General features: G+C 40.1%; 1 long non-coding RNA gene across 1 annotated transcript; it reads left to right on the top strand.

The window, feature by feature from the left end:
• The first annotated feature begins 1438 nt into the window (after positions 1-1438).
• On the top strand, positions 1439-11854 carry LOC129377236 (uncharacterized). Its single transcript, XR_008607890.1, has 2 exons — positions 1439-2356; positions 10374-11854. It is a non-coding gene; the product is annotated as an uncharacterized LOC129377236 (long non-coding RNA).
• Positions 11855-14455: the final 2601 nt, after the last annotated feature.

The following is a 14455-nucleotide window of genomic DNA, read 5'->3' as shown; positions in this document are numbered from 1 at the left end:
CCTCACTGGTTCTGTCACATTGTCCTGTAGGCTCCTTCTTTTCTTACATTTCTCCACTTTCATCAGAGTTTCGCTCTGCATTTGGGTCTTTTTAGGGACTCGATTATATAAAATCATATGTAAACCATCCTGAGCCTTATATCACTTCATACTGTTTTTCCATCATCAAACAGATACCTGGAGTGTTGATCTGATTCTTTCACGCATGTTTGAAGCCCATTGGGTGTACCTAAACATGTGTTCATATAAAGCGACCCTTATTTCCTCAAAGGTTCTCCTCTGAGCTGCTGTCTCCAGCCAAACTTCTCCCTAATGGAGTCAACTCCCCTACTCAGCTCCTTCAGACTAGCCAGCAGCAATTAGCAAACACCTGGTAAAACTGTTCGTCTGCTGAGCTCATTATACAAACAACTTTTCAGTCTGGCAGGAATGGTTATACATGGCATAATGGAGGAGCATTGTTGTGGGAACGCATGGAGCTTCTTAAAGAGGCAGACGCCCAATTTCAAGGCATCAAATTAATGTTAGCTCAAATTTCTTTTAACTTATGTGAGTTAACTTATAACTTATGACAACTGAAGGTAACATGGCTATTTGATTGTGTGCTATAAGTCACTCTGTGTGACTGGGAGACACACACTACTGCCCTTTTAAACTACATACATTATAAAAAGTATTGAAATTATATAATTTTTTTCAAAATCAGATTTTTAACCAATTTATTTCCATTGATTGTGCTTCTGATTCCTGTTTTGGACCAGTTCACTCTTTGGAAATATGACAGATTATGAACCCCGATCAAACCGAAATAACTAAGAGCGACCTCATTCTGGTAAATCTTATTCATCTGACTCACAAAACCACATTTTCCTATTATGAGCAGTTTAAATAAAACTACCTCAAATCATCACTTGTCAAAAAAGGAACAAACTGATGCATAGCCGTTTTTTTCCCGCAAATAAAAAGGCTTAAAAAATGACACAAAATGATGAGATGAAATGATCGCCACCTTGTGCCAAACTGTTTTCTTTCACGAGAACACATTTTGCTACAACTGTTATAAATCCAGTTACTTGGTCCTCTGTTTTGTTTAATCCCAACCCTACTTTGCCTTTTCAGCCTTTTGTATTTGACAAAATGTGAGAAAGTTCAAGCTGAATACTGTTGCAAGGCTATATAGTGGCAACTTTCGCTGGGAGTTTGTTTTTTCTGCTCATTGTTTCATTCTGCATAGTTTCTGCATCTTTTGCAGTGATGGATTGCCCCATAGCTCTGCAACAGCCTGCAAACATTTGAGATAATCATAAGGCAAACACAGAATCAATGCCTCTCAGCCTGCAGAAACCCAATCCTCCCCCTTGACTCACTAAAAGTACAGAAGCACCTGCAACAGAGAGACACGGCGTCACTTTAAGGAGGAATCCAAAGAGGAAGATGGAATAACTGTAGGGAAAGAAGAAGAAGACGAGTCCATGTGGCCGCTTGGATGTGCAACTGATAGAGAAGGAAAAACAAAGAGACAGAGGAAAGAAAGATAAGGAGAAAGATAAAGACAAAGAGACACAACATTGCATTAGACACTAAGAGCCATTCCTTGCTCGCTAAAGGCTAATGCAATTGCCACACAATAAGAGCGTCTCAGCGGAGGCTGTAAAAAGAACTAGAGAGGGGAATGTAAGAGGAGAGGCAGGGAGGGAGGGAGGAGGGAGCGTTAGGTTAGGGAGGAAGGCATGGGAGGACCGCAGCTCTGCCTTCAGACTCTCAAATGAATCTCCTGGGACAATGGGTGAAAGTCTCTCTGAGTCTGTACTGTAACTCTGGGCTGAGTGGCTCACTTGCTGTGTCTTCAGGGTGATTGATCAGGCTTGCAGGGAGGAGAGACGGAGGGAAGAGAAGGGGAGACGAGTCCGGTAGCAGGCAGGCAGGCAGGCAGCTGGCTGGGTGTGTTAACTCTACATCTGACCTCTATGGGAGCAGAGTTGCCTCCTCTCCTCTCCAAGCAGACTGTGGGAACTGGGGGGGGACAGAGGTTTATCCTCCCTCCCTCCACATCACCACCACCTCCCCACCTCTCTTTGCTTCTTGCTGGGCCACAGAGCTCAGAGAACTGGCACTGGACAGACCGGGACATGACAGGACAAGACAGCTCTGGCAGCCGAGCCCTCTGAGGATTTCCACTGCAGAAGGAGTTCTGGAGCCGCCTCCGTCACTCAGACAGCCGGGCGGGTTTCAGTTATTAGCCAGATTTTAGTTTGTCAGCCAGTAAATCAGTCACTGGGGTCTCTTCCACTCTGTGAATATCCTCATCTGAACTCTGATGTGACTCAGACGCCGTCCTGGACCACCAGAGGGTACGGTGAGTGGCAAACACTCCTCTCTGTCTCACACACACACACACACACACACACACACACACACACACACACACACACACACACACACACACACACACACACACACACACACACACACACACACACACACACATACACTTTCCTCTCAGTATGGGTGCAGCATTCTTTTCACAAATCTTATTAGCTGACTTCTGCTGTGCCTTTTCTTGTTTTTTCCTTCACGGCTGCTGACTTGTCACAAACACATGACAGCAGATCCGATCAGAGCTTCAGCCTCAGACGTGTTGTGCAGTCGTCTCAGGCTGGCTTTGATCTTCGGATGATGAGAAACAGGAAGGCGTTGGATCTGCTTGTTTGACAAGGGGTCGTTGTCCTTTTTTTTTTTTTTTTTCCTAGACCTTTTCAAGACCAAATCATAGCTACAGAACTTTTTATTCGATTGAAATCTTCCTGAACAGAGAAAAAGAGATATTTCACACACCTGCATGACTTGAAGCTGCTGTACCAGCACTTTCTCGCCCGAGTCACATGACTATGAGGGGCTTTGAGTAGCGCCATAATCTCTCTGCTGTTTGGAAAAGGAGGTTGATAAACTCACCCTACAGTCAAAAGTTTAGAACATTTGTGGACAAATAGTTCAAATAGTTGAGCATGTTCCAACCCTTTATCTGTGTCTGCTAGATCAGTGAGCTGTTCCCATGTGTTAGGGAACTTGTTCCACCAGAACAAAGCTAATACACCAAGACTTAGTTGCACAGACAGCCTGAATAGAATAAGCGTGGAATCGCGGGTACTGCTGTCGGATACGAAGGAATTTAGACGATCCAGGTGAGCGACGCTTCGTGGATTAATAAGAAATATCTGGTTCGGTTTCAGAAGTGAACAGAACCTAAGAGACTAAGAGTGATTTGTGCTGCAATTTAGCACAAAATGTAACAGTGCTGTGCCTTCAAGTTTGGGTTCAAATCAACATTTAGTCTAGAAAATGGCATATTTACATTTTAACAGATGCTAATAAGGGCGTTGGCTCGACAACAGTGAACAGATGTTTTCTATTAGAGTTTTATAGACATTGATTGATTGATTGATTGATTGATTGATTGATAGATTTCATTTTGTCTGTCACATATTTTGTCCTTGTCAGTTACTCTAAAGTGACAAAAAATTGAAAATATTCAATAGTGAATGAATGCTCTGGTCTTTGACTAGGCCATTGGTGCTCTGGCTGTAGTGTGAGGTCCTTATCCTCCTGGAAGGTGAACCTAACTCCAGTTTCATGTGTTTTGTAGTTTCCTCCTTCATGGCGGGGAGAATGTGTTTGTTTTCTACGACACATAAGCATTTTTGATGGAGGACAAAAAGTCCAGTTTGGGTCTCACATGTTTTGTTGTGTCCCCAGCATGGTGTGTGAGGAAACAACAAACTGGACTTAAAGCTAATCACTTATGGCTTTTATTTTATTTTATTTTTGTAGCTTTTTCTGCTTTTCCATGAAGGCCATTTTATTTTATCACAGTAACTACAACAAATGCATTTTAATTTGTAGGAAATGTGGAGAAGCATGTAGCATTTTCCTCTCAGTAGGTAGGTAGGTGGGTTTCGCTCAGATCAAATGCAGAGTGTTAAAGTGGCTGGGACAGCGTGGTTTCCCTCGGCCCTTTCAGCCCGGCTTTGCGTCTACCGCAGAGAATTTCCGTCTGAACCGAGGCAATCACAGGCAGCACACATTCAAAACCATCTCAGCCAGCAACCAAATGAAGGAGCCTTTGATACAAGCCCCGACAGATGCATATTTTCCTTTTACGAGCAACGAAGTAGTAAACAGCTTGCCTTGTTGGCTCTGCTGTGGGATTCCAAAAGAAGGGTCGTTTATATACACATGCACGACATGTGAATGGAAGTAAGTATATGGAAAAAAAAAAAGGAATTATTAAAGCAAAACACAAACAGAATCTGGGGAAGACAGAACTCTCTGTGACCGAGTGACACCGCCGGCTGGATGCTCGCAGTGTTTGCCAGGTTCTGATTTCATAATCGGGTTTGTTGTGCTATGCCTGGCTGCTGCAGACGCAGCAACTACAGCAGCAGCACAGCAGCGGTGGCGGTAAACTCCAATTGAAGCCATGTGTGGTGGAAAAACAGGCCCGAGTTTGTGGAAGGATCGCATGCTTGAAGTGGGAGGGAGCCTGCTGGTTACAGAGGTCACAAGCCGAACACGCCAACTCCTCTCGGCCCTTCTCACACGCCATGCTGACGGATGCATCTCAATAGTTCCTCCCAAACCTCCTCCACTCCCTCTGAGCTTTAATCTGAAGTCATTTTAAAATGTGAATCAGCCTCTCTCTCTCTTTTTGTCCCCGCTTTTCTCCTATTGAGCTTCTTCAGAGCCTGCTTTTGTTTTCAAAGCAGAGGAGGTGTGTTGGAAATTTAGGAAGGATTAGTTGAGTGCAGCAGGAGACACTTTATTATCTTTGGCTCCACTAATAGCAGCAGTGACATGTAGTGTTCCCTGGCATTCCTACGTTGTTGTGTCTGGGTTTATTTTCTCCACAGCTACATCACCTGATCTCACACATTCGTCGCGTCTTCGGGGTTTTACCCTCCTCGGAGGGAGCATTGCTTTCTCTCCTTAGGTTCTTTTCAGGTTCTCGATAACAGTGTTATCAGGGCGGCCGCAGCTTTTAGCTAATAGCTGCAAAAGCTAAAGCTATCAGATTCAGAGATAGCCAACGTCAGGCTTTAATGCAGCTGTGCCATTTCCCTCATGCATTATAACCGATCATGTTCCCGTCAACAAGGAGGGTCGGGTCGTTTTTTCTTTTTTTTTCATTTTGTAATCCCTCTCTTAAGCAGTGACTTGTTGCCTCTTTAAAGATCACATTCATGTGACTTAACACCGGGAGTTTTTTTTTTTTTTTTTTGTGGCATAATGTTCTCCAATTTTGTTTTTCTTTTCTTTTGCTCTCTTTGTCTTATTCTGTGTCTTTTCTAAGAAAAGGTTGGTGATGATTGATTTTTTTTTCATGAAATTACATCTCCGCTGAATTGCATTAACTATGTAAAGTGGATTATTGTTAATGGGACACGTGAAAAAGCACCCGCATTATGCTCGCTCCCATCATCAGTCACATGGGAGGGCTGGATTATCAAGAGTGAGTGATCTAATGAGCTAAATAATGAAGCCAAGCACCAGCCAACACGGGTAATGACTTTTTAATGCTCGTGGGTTCTTTAGTTACCTACAGAGGTGCGATTGGTTCAGATAAGGCCTTTGTGCTTGGTCAGTTGTGACCATCGTGTAGGAAATGCTTGTACACAATGAATCCTCTGTCAGGATTCAGCAACCAGCGGCTCCAGAGACACATGTGGTTCTTTGGGCTTCCTGCACTGGACACACAATTTTTTTATTTAGGCACATGAAAGGATTTATCATCCCTTCCTTCCTTTTTTACGAAATATCAACACAGATTAGCCACAGCAAAATGATACTAATGGCTTGGTAGTTATCCATTTATTAATTTTCCATAAATGAGGAAAAGGATTGAATTAGATTTTTTATACGGTCTCTTTTTCTGTGTTTTGTTTGTTTCACTCTAAACCCTAAGATTGAATTATTATTTCTTAATTACATTTTTAATTTAAAAAAAAGAGATTTTATTGCATGGTGTTTATATAATGGGATGAATCATACGTCAACGTATTGGTTTTGTGGCTTTCAACAATTTCTGCTCTGTAGTCATACAGACTCATTTCTAAGCAGGATTTGTATGTTCAGCACAATGTATTATTGTTATTTTATATAGGAAGTAAATTTGCATATCGATATCCATGTACAGCCAGAAACATTTTTCAATATGATGGGATTTTGACACATGGTCGCAGTACCCAGAGAGAACCCACTGAAACACAGGGAGAACCTTCAAACTCCATTCAGAAAGACCAAAGGTCAGGGTTCAAACCCAGAACCTTCTCGCTGCAACGCAACAGTATTAACAACTGTACCACCGTGCTGCCAGAATAAAAAACATTTTTTAATAATAAATGACTTTGTGGTAAAATCTTACTTAAGATCTGAGCTCATGTAAAGTCATTTCACCTAAGACAGGTGTGTCATTCAAACATCTTGTGACAAATGATGAAACTGACTAGAAACTCCTACCGATGTAGGCAGACGGAGCTGTGGTATTGTTACTCAAGCAGCAGCAGAGAACGTTTGTGCTTTCTTTTAAGTAAATATGTTGTTGGCTGAGGAAAGGATTGAAAATAATCAAGCGGAAAGTTGATCTCCACCTATTGTTCCTGTTAACATGATACACGAGCTCAACTACATGCTACAGGAAGTTAGAAAAGCAGCCGCTGAAACTCAGGAGTTCTTATGGTTAGCTATGAGGTTTAATAACATGATGGATAATTATTGTTACGTTGTGCTTTCAGTTGTCCAGTGGTGAATACTGATGTTGCTGAGGGCAATGCTTTGATATTAATGATTTATAGCCACCCTGATTAAAGATCCTTCTGCAGTGAGTCATCTGCTGGCCGGGTTTGAAGAGTCTAAGCCCCTGCAGACGATATATATATATATATATATATATATATATATATATATATATATTAGATGCACTCATCACAACCAAACTCTGGAATAAAGTGGTCTTTTTGCACAACCACTTAAAACATTTATTTTTAGCTTTCATTTTAAAATACATCAAAGTTTAGATTTAAGCAGAACTTTAATGTTGGCTTTATTTACTATTTACATTTAAGCATAAGAAAATAAAATAAAATTTCATATTTGCACCTACAATTTATATTTATATTTATATTTATATTCATATTTCCTTTTCTACTTTCCTTCAATATTAGTTTTAGTTTAATTATTACTGAACATATTTAATGGGGTGAAAATGTCTCATTTTGATTTGTCACTGTATGCTCAATTATAAAGCCGAACCTTGGAGAGTTTTTAAACTTTTTTTAATCACATTTCCAGATGACTTTAACGGTTTGTTAATCGCCCTGAATGTACTGATATTTATGTGGGTAGGTTTAGATGAGAATTTATTTTCTAATTGATAGAGATGATCACATATGGGTCTTTCTTGAATTTTAATTATTGTTATTAATTAAAAGTTTCTAGACGGCAAGTAAATTGTTGTGAACTTTCTGTGTGTTCTGGGAAAAACAGGGACAAATTAAGTCAGAAAAAGGTACAAAAATCAGAACATGGGCACAAATAGACACAAATGTTTCTCAAAATTAATTAAGGAAAGCATCTACAGCCAGATGTCTCTGTCTCAGAGATCTTAAAAAATCATTTGAAAATGTTCAGAAAGAGAATGTCCCAAATTTCTAGGTCAATTTACAAATAATTAAAGGCATGAAATGCAAATGCCCCAGTTACATTTATCATTGCGACAATTACGGTATACAGTTCCAAGTTATTATTTTATGTGTTCGATTTTTTTCTGATCTGAACAACTGCAGCAAATTAATGGTTGGATTTTTCTCAAATTTTGCTTCTGCATTGACAAATTACTTTATTTTATTGCAGCCACTAAATTAGAAACAATTTTTTTCTCCAATTTTAAATGTTTTTGGTTTATATACAATTTGTGATTTCTATACAGCTGGTAAACAAGGATGATTTTTGTTTGCTGGCTGGGTTTTTGCAAATTTATGATATGATTATTGTTATTATTACTGAAACAATTAATTAAAAAAGTGAAATGTTCTAAGCTACAAGCTGTCAAGCTGGACAAAACAGACATTAACTTAAAAAATGCATCAAGCAGGTGTTGCATTCATGCCAGGGATTGGCTAAAAACCTTTTTCAGATATTCTCTTGTTTCACCGTCTCCATCCAAACCCTTTCCTTGTGCTCTGTTTTAAAAATAGTGACAAATCACAGTTGCACCAAAGTGAGGAACACAGCGTGACATCAGCATTGAACAGCGACATTCAGATGTGAATGCTGCACCCGCAGTCACCACCACATTTATCTCTACATCTCCTGTGTAAACATTGCCAACTGCAGAGCTGAGCTACATGAGAAAGTGCTTTTCAGTAAATGGTTTGTGGTTTTCGTCATGCTCTGAGGGAAGAAATGCAGCGAGAGAGCATTAAAAAGTGAGGCACATGAAGATGTTTAGATCTTAAAAGGTATTTATTGCATTTTTCAGTTTGCTACGCTGCCTTAACTCCCTTTTGTTGACTGATTTTCCCAACAAGCGTGAACGGGGTCAGTTTGTTTGGCTGAGCGTGCAAACCGTGTGCTTTCTAAATTTGATGACTTGCTTACATCTTCAGCTTTTTATGCAATAATAAGTTCCTCCAGGCTATAAATCTTGTTCACTGGACACACACAGACATAACAAATTAAATCCGGCATTTGACAAACCAACTAAAGTGATGAGTAACTCCTGCACACACGTGGGCTCTGGATTAGGAATGAATATGTCTAAAAATAACAGCATACATCTATGCATTTCAACAGGCTTTTTAATATTTTTTTACTAACAGCACCTTTGCATCATTTAAATCTTTGCCATGTTACCCTTGAATTCATGCCAGATGTGACCAATCGTTCATTTTAGTCTGACAGCAGCCCCACCAGTCACTTGTTTCCCATTTCGACTTTTCACGCCCGTCAAACAAACACTGACTCACCATGGTGTTCGTGGGCAGCGGCCACTCCCTTCATTCACACATCTTCAGCGTTTTTTCTCGTTTTCCTTTGTCAGACAAACACGCCACAAGTTGTGCATGCAAATGAAGCGCACACACGCAGGCATTCCCTCACTCTGCCTTTGCTGTTCACTGATGCGCAACTTTATGTTCCAACAAGATCCCACAATCTACACAAACAGTTTTATTCATGATTCCTGTGCAGGGAGTGGTTGACTGTTAACACACTGCTTGACAGCACAGGCATATTTCTCTGTCTGGAAGACGTCTGCATGCCTCTTTTTAAGGTTGTACAACGTGTACTGAGGCTCTGTGCACGAATACCGGGGCTTTATGGAGAAAAATCAGAAATATGAATCTTTATTCAGACAGAATATCTACGTTTTTTTTTATTTTTAAGGACTGTGATTTTGATTATTTTCTAATATAATATACATCTATTTACATAAATCAATTAAAGCATAAGTAAAACAGAGTGTCTCTCCTGCAACAGAAGAAAACAAACTTTTCTTCTAAGTTATTGGATTTAGTTATGGAAAACACTTGAATGAAGCTTTAAAACTTTCCAGACTTTTTTGAGCAGCATCTTCACCCTGTTGTTAGGAAACTCTGCCAGCCCAGATGGTTTAAAGTCTGGAATGAAAGAGAAGAGACGATGCACAAAAAGTGATCAAGGAAAAACCGCCGAGACTCGGCCCTAACCTCATCCTCCTCCTCACCGCTCAACAATCCTGTCATTATTCCTTCCCCACCCGGGTGGGCCGGAAAATTTCTCTGCAAAGCAGCACAAACAAAAACAACAACAGCAAAAGATGGAGTAGACGTACACCACGACATTTGCAATTCTGTGAAAACGACAGAAGTGTTTTGTTTCTTTTTGGGGGGGGTTTTCTGTGCCCTCATCAAGCAACATTAAGCCTTAAACAGTGGAAAAACAAACCAACTCTTTCTGTCTGATCTGAAACCCCGGCTGCACAGACACCCACTGGCAGTGCACTGCTACAGTTTCCTGGTTTACGTTAAAACAATTGAGCAGGTAGCTGGCTCTGCATGTTTCAGCTCGACTCCACATCTGCTGCTTCCTGCTGATCACTGCAACAAAAAGTCTGCAGAGTTTTTGTTGTTGTTGTTTTTTAATCTTATCTCACAAATGTGATTTTTCTGTTATGCACATTACGTTGCGTCATCTTCCAATGCAGGGCTTGGATGAGAGCTTTTAAGTGCATCATATATTATCATCAAAACACTGCGAGATCTGATATGAAGGTTTTGTGTAACAGAGAGAAATAATGGATCTAAAATCTCTCTCTCTCTCTCTTTCTCTTTTTTTTTCAGGTGTTCCACAGCTGCTGCGGAAAAGAAGCATTCGGAGTCCAAAAACAATGTAACAGTGCGTAGGGCGGTAAAGGGCAGAGAGGTGGAGACCGGGCCTCTGGTCTCGCTGTTTAGGGGAGGGTTCCTGGCACCGTGATTTGATGCACAAAGAGAAACAAAAATCACATTGCCAGGGATTTCCACTTCTTCACAGCTCAGCAGGACGTCTGTCCGGACTTCAAATTTCCACTCAGGGACTCATTTTGAGGCCGAATTCTGGCGCGCTGAAGGAATTAAACCAAAATGCTATCAACCCATCTCTGCAGACCTCTAAAAGGTTAAGTTGTGTCTGTGTGTATTTAAGGCTGCAGCTGTTTGAAATTTAAACTATCCTCACTACTCTCTGCTCTCATGTGCCAGGAAATGGATGTAAATGCAAGCCAGAGCCACACAGGAGAAGGTTTATATTTCAGATGTTGGATTTTAGGGTTTATAAACAAGGAATTTATTTGGATAGCTAAGATAAAAGTGGAGATCCCTCCACTGCACCCTCTGAACATTCTGCAGAATCTGAAACCACTGACTTCACCGCCGACATCTCACGTAAAGGTCTGCATAAATCTCAGCCAGCCGCCCACTTGCTAAAGGCACAGAGCTTAGCTAATTGGTGAGCATTGATCCCTGCAATGTGTTGTTCACAGTGGCTAAGTTCAGTGCCCGAGGTGAAATAGTTGATTCAACGTGGAGGATTTGTTCCGGTGGATGGACTGAACTTGATGATCTCGGATAAGCTGAAAGAAGAAGGGATCAAGGGAGGGAAGGAGGAGTGAGAGGTCAGGAGGAGATGAAATGACGTGTACAGAGAATAAGGTCACGATTATGGCCTGAAGTGTGATTTTTGAACTTGTACTGCTCTCCTTGTGCAGGAAAGAAACTTTTGTCATTTAGATCAGTATATTCTCATAAACTGACCCAAAAATCTGACCATGTGACCCATGTACAAGAATTTAAAATACTATACACACATTACACAATTGGGAAAAAAATTGAAGCAAGCTCAAGACGTCTCTTCTAATTTTATCCCTGCATTAACATCAAGCCTGTGCAAAAAAAATTCAAAAATCTCAAATACATATAATCATAAAGAGAATTTAAACGTTTATTGTGACTGGATAAGTTACTGCTTCTTCCTGCTCCTCTTCAAACATATTTTGAATGAATTGTTTATTTATTTGTCGCTATTTTTTGCCTGCATTTGTTTTACTGATGTTTTAAAGCAAGCAAGGAAGGAAGGAAGGAAGGAAATACCAATCCAGTTCAAGAAAGGGACAAGTTATAATTTTACTTAAGGTGGTTTTACTTTTTCATTTATGAAAAATTATCACATTTTTATAAGCCTATTGTATGTCTACGGTGTTCTTTTATTCACTTACAAGATTCAACACTTTTCTATCATGATGGAAATTACAACATTCACTCTGACCATAAAAGTTTGAATTACAGTTTCCAGCATTTTCTAATATTCTCGCTCCAGCCCACTCTGCTGACTAACACAACTAACAAGAGTGGATCCAAGAGTTGAGTTTGCTGATGATTTGATGACTTAGAGTCTGTTCGAGGCATTTTGGAGCCAACACACGAGCACTTGTGTTTTCTGACTCATGGCAACATTCATCTTTAGTCTGAAATGGAGCCATTTTACAGTGATGCCATTAGTCTTTATCTGTGAGAATGTCACAGTATGTGTACCACAGTATTAAACTCATTTTTTACAGGGTTGGTGCAACCTATTGCAAAGGAGTGAAATAAAAAGATTCTTAAATATAACTTGAAGTTTGTCACGGCCCTCCTGTGCAGCTCTGGTTTTAGAATAAAAACTAGTAGTACAGGTAAATATTAGTGATATTAACACTTCCAGCATGATAAATTCAGGGTATATAACATTTTATAGCCTTCTTTTGTGACTATACTACTTAAAAAAAATTTTCATTAACATAAATAGTTTTTTTTTTTTATCCCATTTTGAGTTGCACAAAGTAAAGATTTCACATAGTCTAGTTAAAGTTAGAGATATTGTCATACGCATAAGATGTGTAAGCTTGAAATATTTAAATATGTGGGAAAAAACGATCATAAAAGTCTTAACTTGAAGTCAGAAATGATCCGGGAATGCAAAGCTGATTCCCAGAATTAAGATTCTGGGAATTGTTTTAGATAATTGTTGTTGGAGACTCTGACTTCAGATACCATTTGTTATTAGGATAATGTCTGGATTTGATATTTGTGGCAACACCAGTGAGCTGTGAAATTACAATTTGTGCGGACAGTTTATGAAAAGCGGGACTCATATTTGTGTGCATGGCATGCGAAATGCACATGAAGCATATTTGATTGAGCTAAGAAATGTGGGTTCTGTTTCACGGAGCATGCTTTGCAAACTTTGTCCAGACAGCAGCCAAAACACTAGTTATTACGTCTTAGAGCAGGGGTGTCAAACTCCAGTCCTTTAAGGGCCGCTGCCCTGCAGTTTTTAGATGTGCCACATGTACAAAACACTAGAATGAAATGGCTTAACTACCTCCTTCTTGTGTCGATAAATTCTCTAGAGCCTTGCTTATGACCTAATTATTCTATTCAGGTGTGGTGCAGCAGTCACATCTTAACGTTGCAGGGCAGTGGCCCTGCAGGACTGGAGTTTGACACGTGTGTCTTAGAGCGTTCGAAACAAATACTAAGTTCATGAAGCATGAGAATATTTTTTTTCTGTAAGTTTTGTTTGCACACAATTAACTAAAGGTCTTTCTAAATGTGCTACAGTCTAAATGAAAAACAAATCAAATAATTGGTTGCTTTTGTGCAATGCTTTTGGAACGTTGTGTTGTTTCACTGTATTTTAAAACTGTTTGGTATTCAAGCATAGATGTGGGATTGCTTTTAGCAAACTATAATACTCGGACCTGTGTAAAAGCCAAAAAAACCCCAAAAAACAACACTTTTTTTTTTTTAATTAAATCCTTTTGTCTGTTTCAGGGGGTTTATTGTGCATCACCTTTGTGATCAACCCTGTTGTTCTAGATGTGCTGTTTGATCTGACTTCTGCAGAATGTCGGACGCTGAGATTTGCCCTGTGAAAGAGTGCTGGGCTGTGCCCTCCTGTGCCTACTGAACTGGTATCAGTGTTTTACCTGAAAACTGGCTCAGTTCAGCAGGAACAGGAGTGGAGCTCACAAACTTGGAGGACACGTCCTGCATGCAGCAGGTAAACCCAACCCAGGTTCAGTGTTTCAGTTGGGTTAAGGTGCCGCACCCTTTCCCGAACAGACTGAAGGCTCGCTTTGAGTCAGCCATGAAAATCACAGTCAAGCTCTTGAACTTGTCAATCAGCAGTCTGCACCTTCTGAACTAAACATGACTGATTCACATTTAGCTATCTTCACTTACAGGTCTGTCCTTGTTTGTTGTCAAACTCACACAGCTTGTTGTTTTGCACAGCTTTCATCTTTATTTTTCACTCTTTCCACTGAGACTGATGCTCAATGTGAAGTAATCCCAGTGAAATGTCTGCTATGCTTGAGTAATCGATGTCACCCAGCAGTTCCCATTTGCACTGATGGGGAATGTGTGCAAAGCTGATTCCTGCCGACTCTTCAGATTCCCGTGGTCACTAAAGGAAGCGAGCTTCCTGGTGCATTTTATGCCCAGAGGAAAATGGAAGCTCTTTATGGAGCTTGATGAATCTTCTGTAATCGAGTAGCTTCGCTGTTTGTGACAGGGACTGTAAAAGTTTTTTTTTTTTTTTTTTTTGTAGAGTTTTGTTCAGACCAGGTGGTACGACTGACAAGTTAGCTGTGATTTATGGAAGTGTTCAGTCTAACAAAACGCTTTAGACAATGGTGCATAACGTCCATTATTCGAAATGTCACGACTCTTTCGACAGTGTTCAACAATTTGATGCATGATTTAGTTTAAAGTCTAGCCATGTTTTCATTCCAGGTCTAGTCAGTAATAATTCAAAGTGATAAAGTTTGAATAAGTCTGAGAAATATTTTCTTTAATCTTTGAAAATTGGTACCAGAAAGAAAATAACTTATCTTCACAAAAAT

Source organism: Poeciliopsis prolifica, unplaced genomic scaffold, assembly GCF_027474105.1.
Source record: "Poeciliopsis prolifica strain line A6 unplaced genomic scaffold, Auburn_PproV2 SCAFFOLD002, whole genome shotgun sequence".
NCBI lineage: Eukaryota > Metazoa > Chordata > Actinopteri > Cyprinodontiformes > Poeciliidae > Poeciliopsis > Poeciliopsis prolifica.
This window is presented reverse-complemented; position numbering and strand designations above follow the sequence as displayed.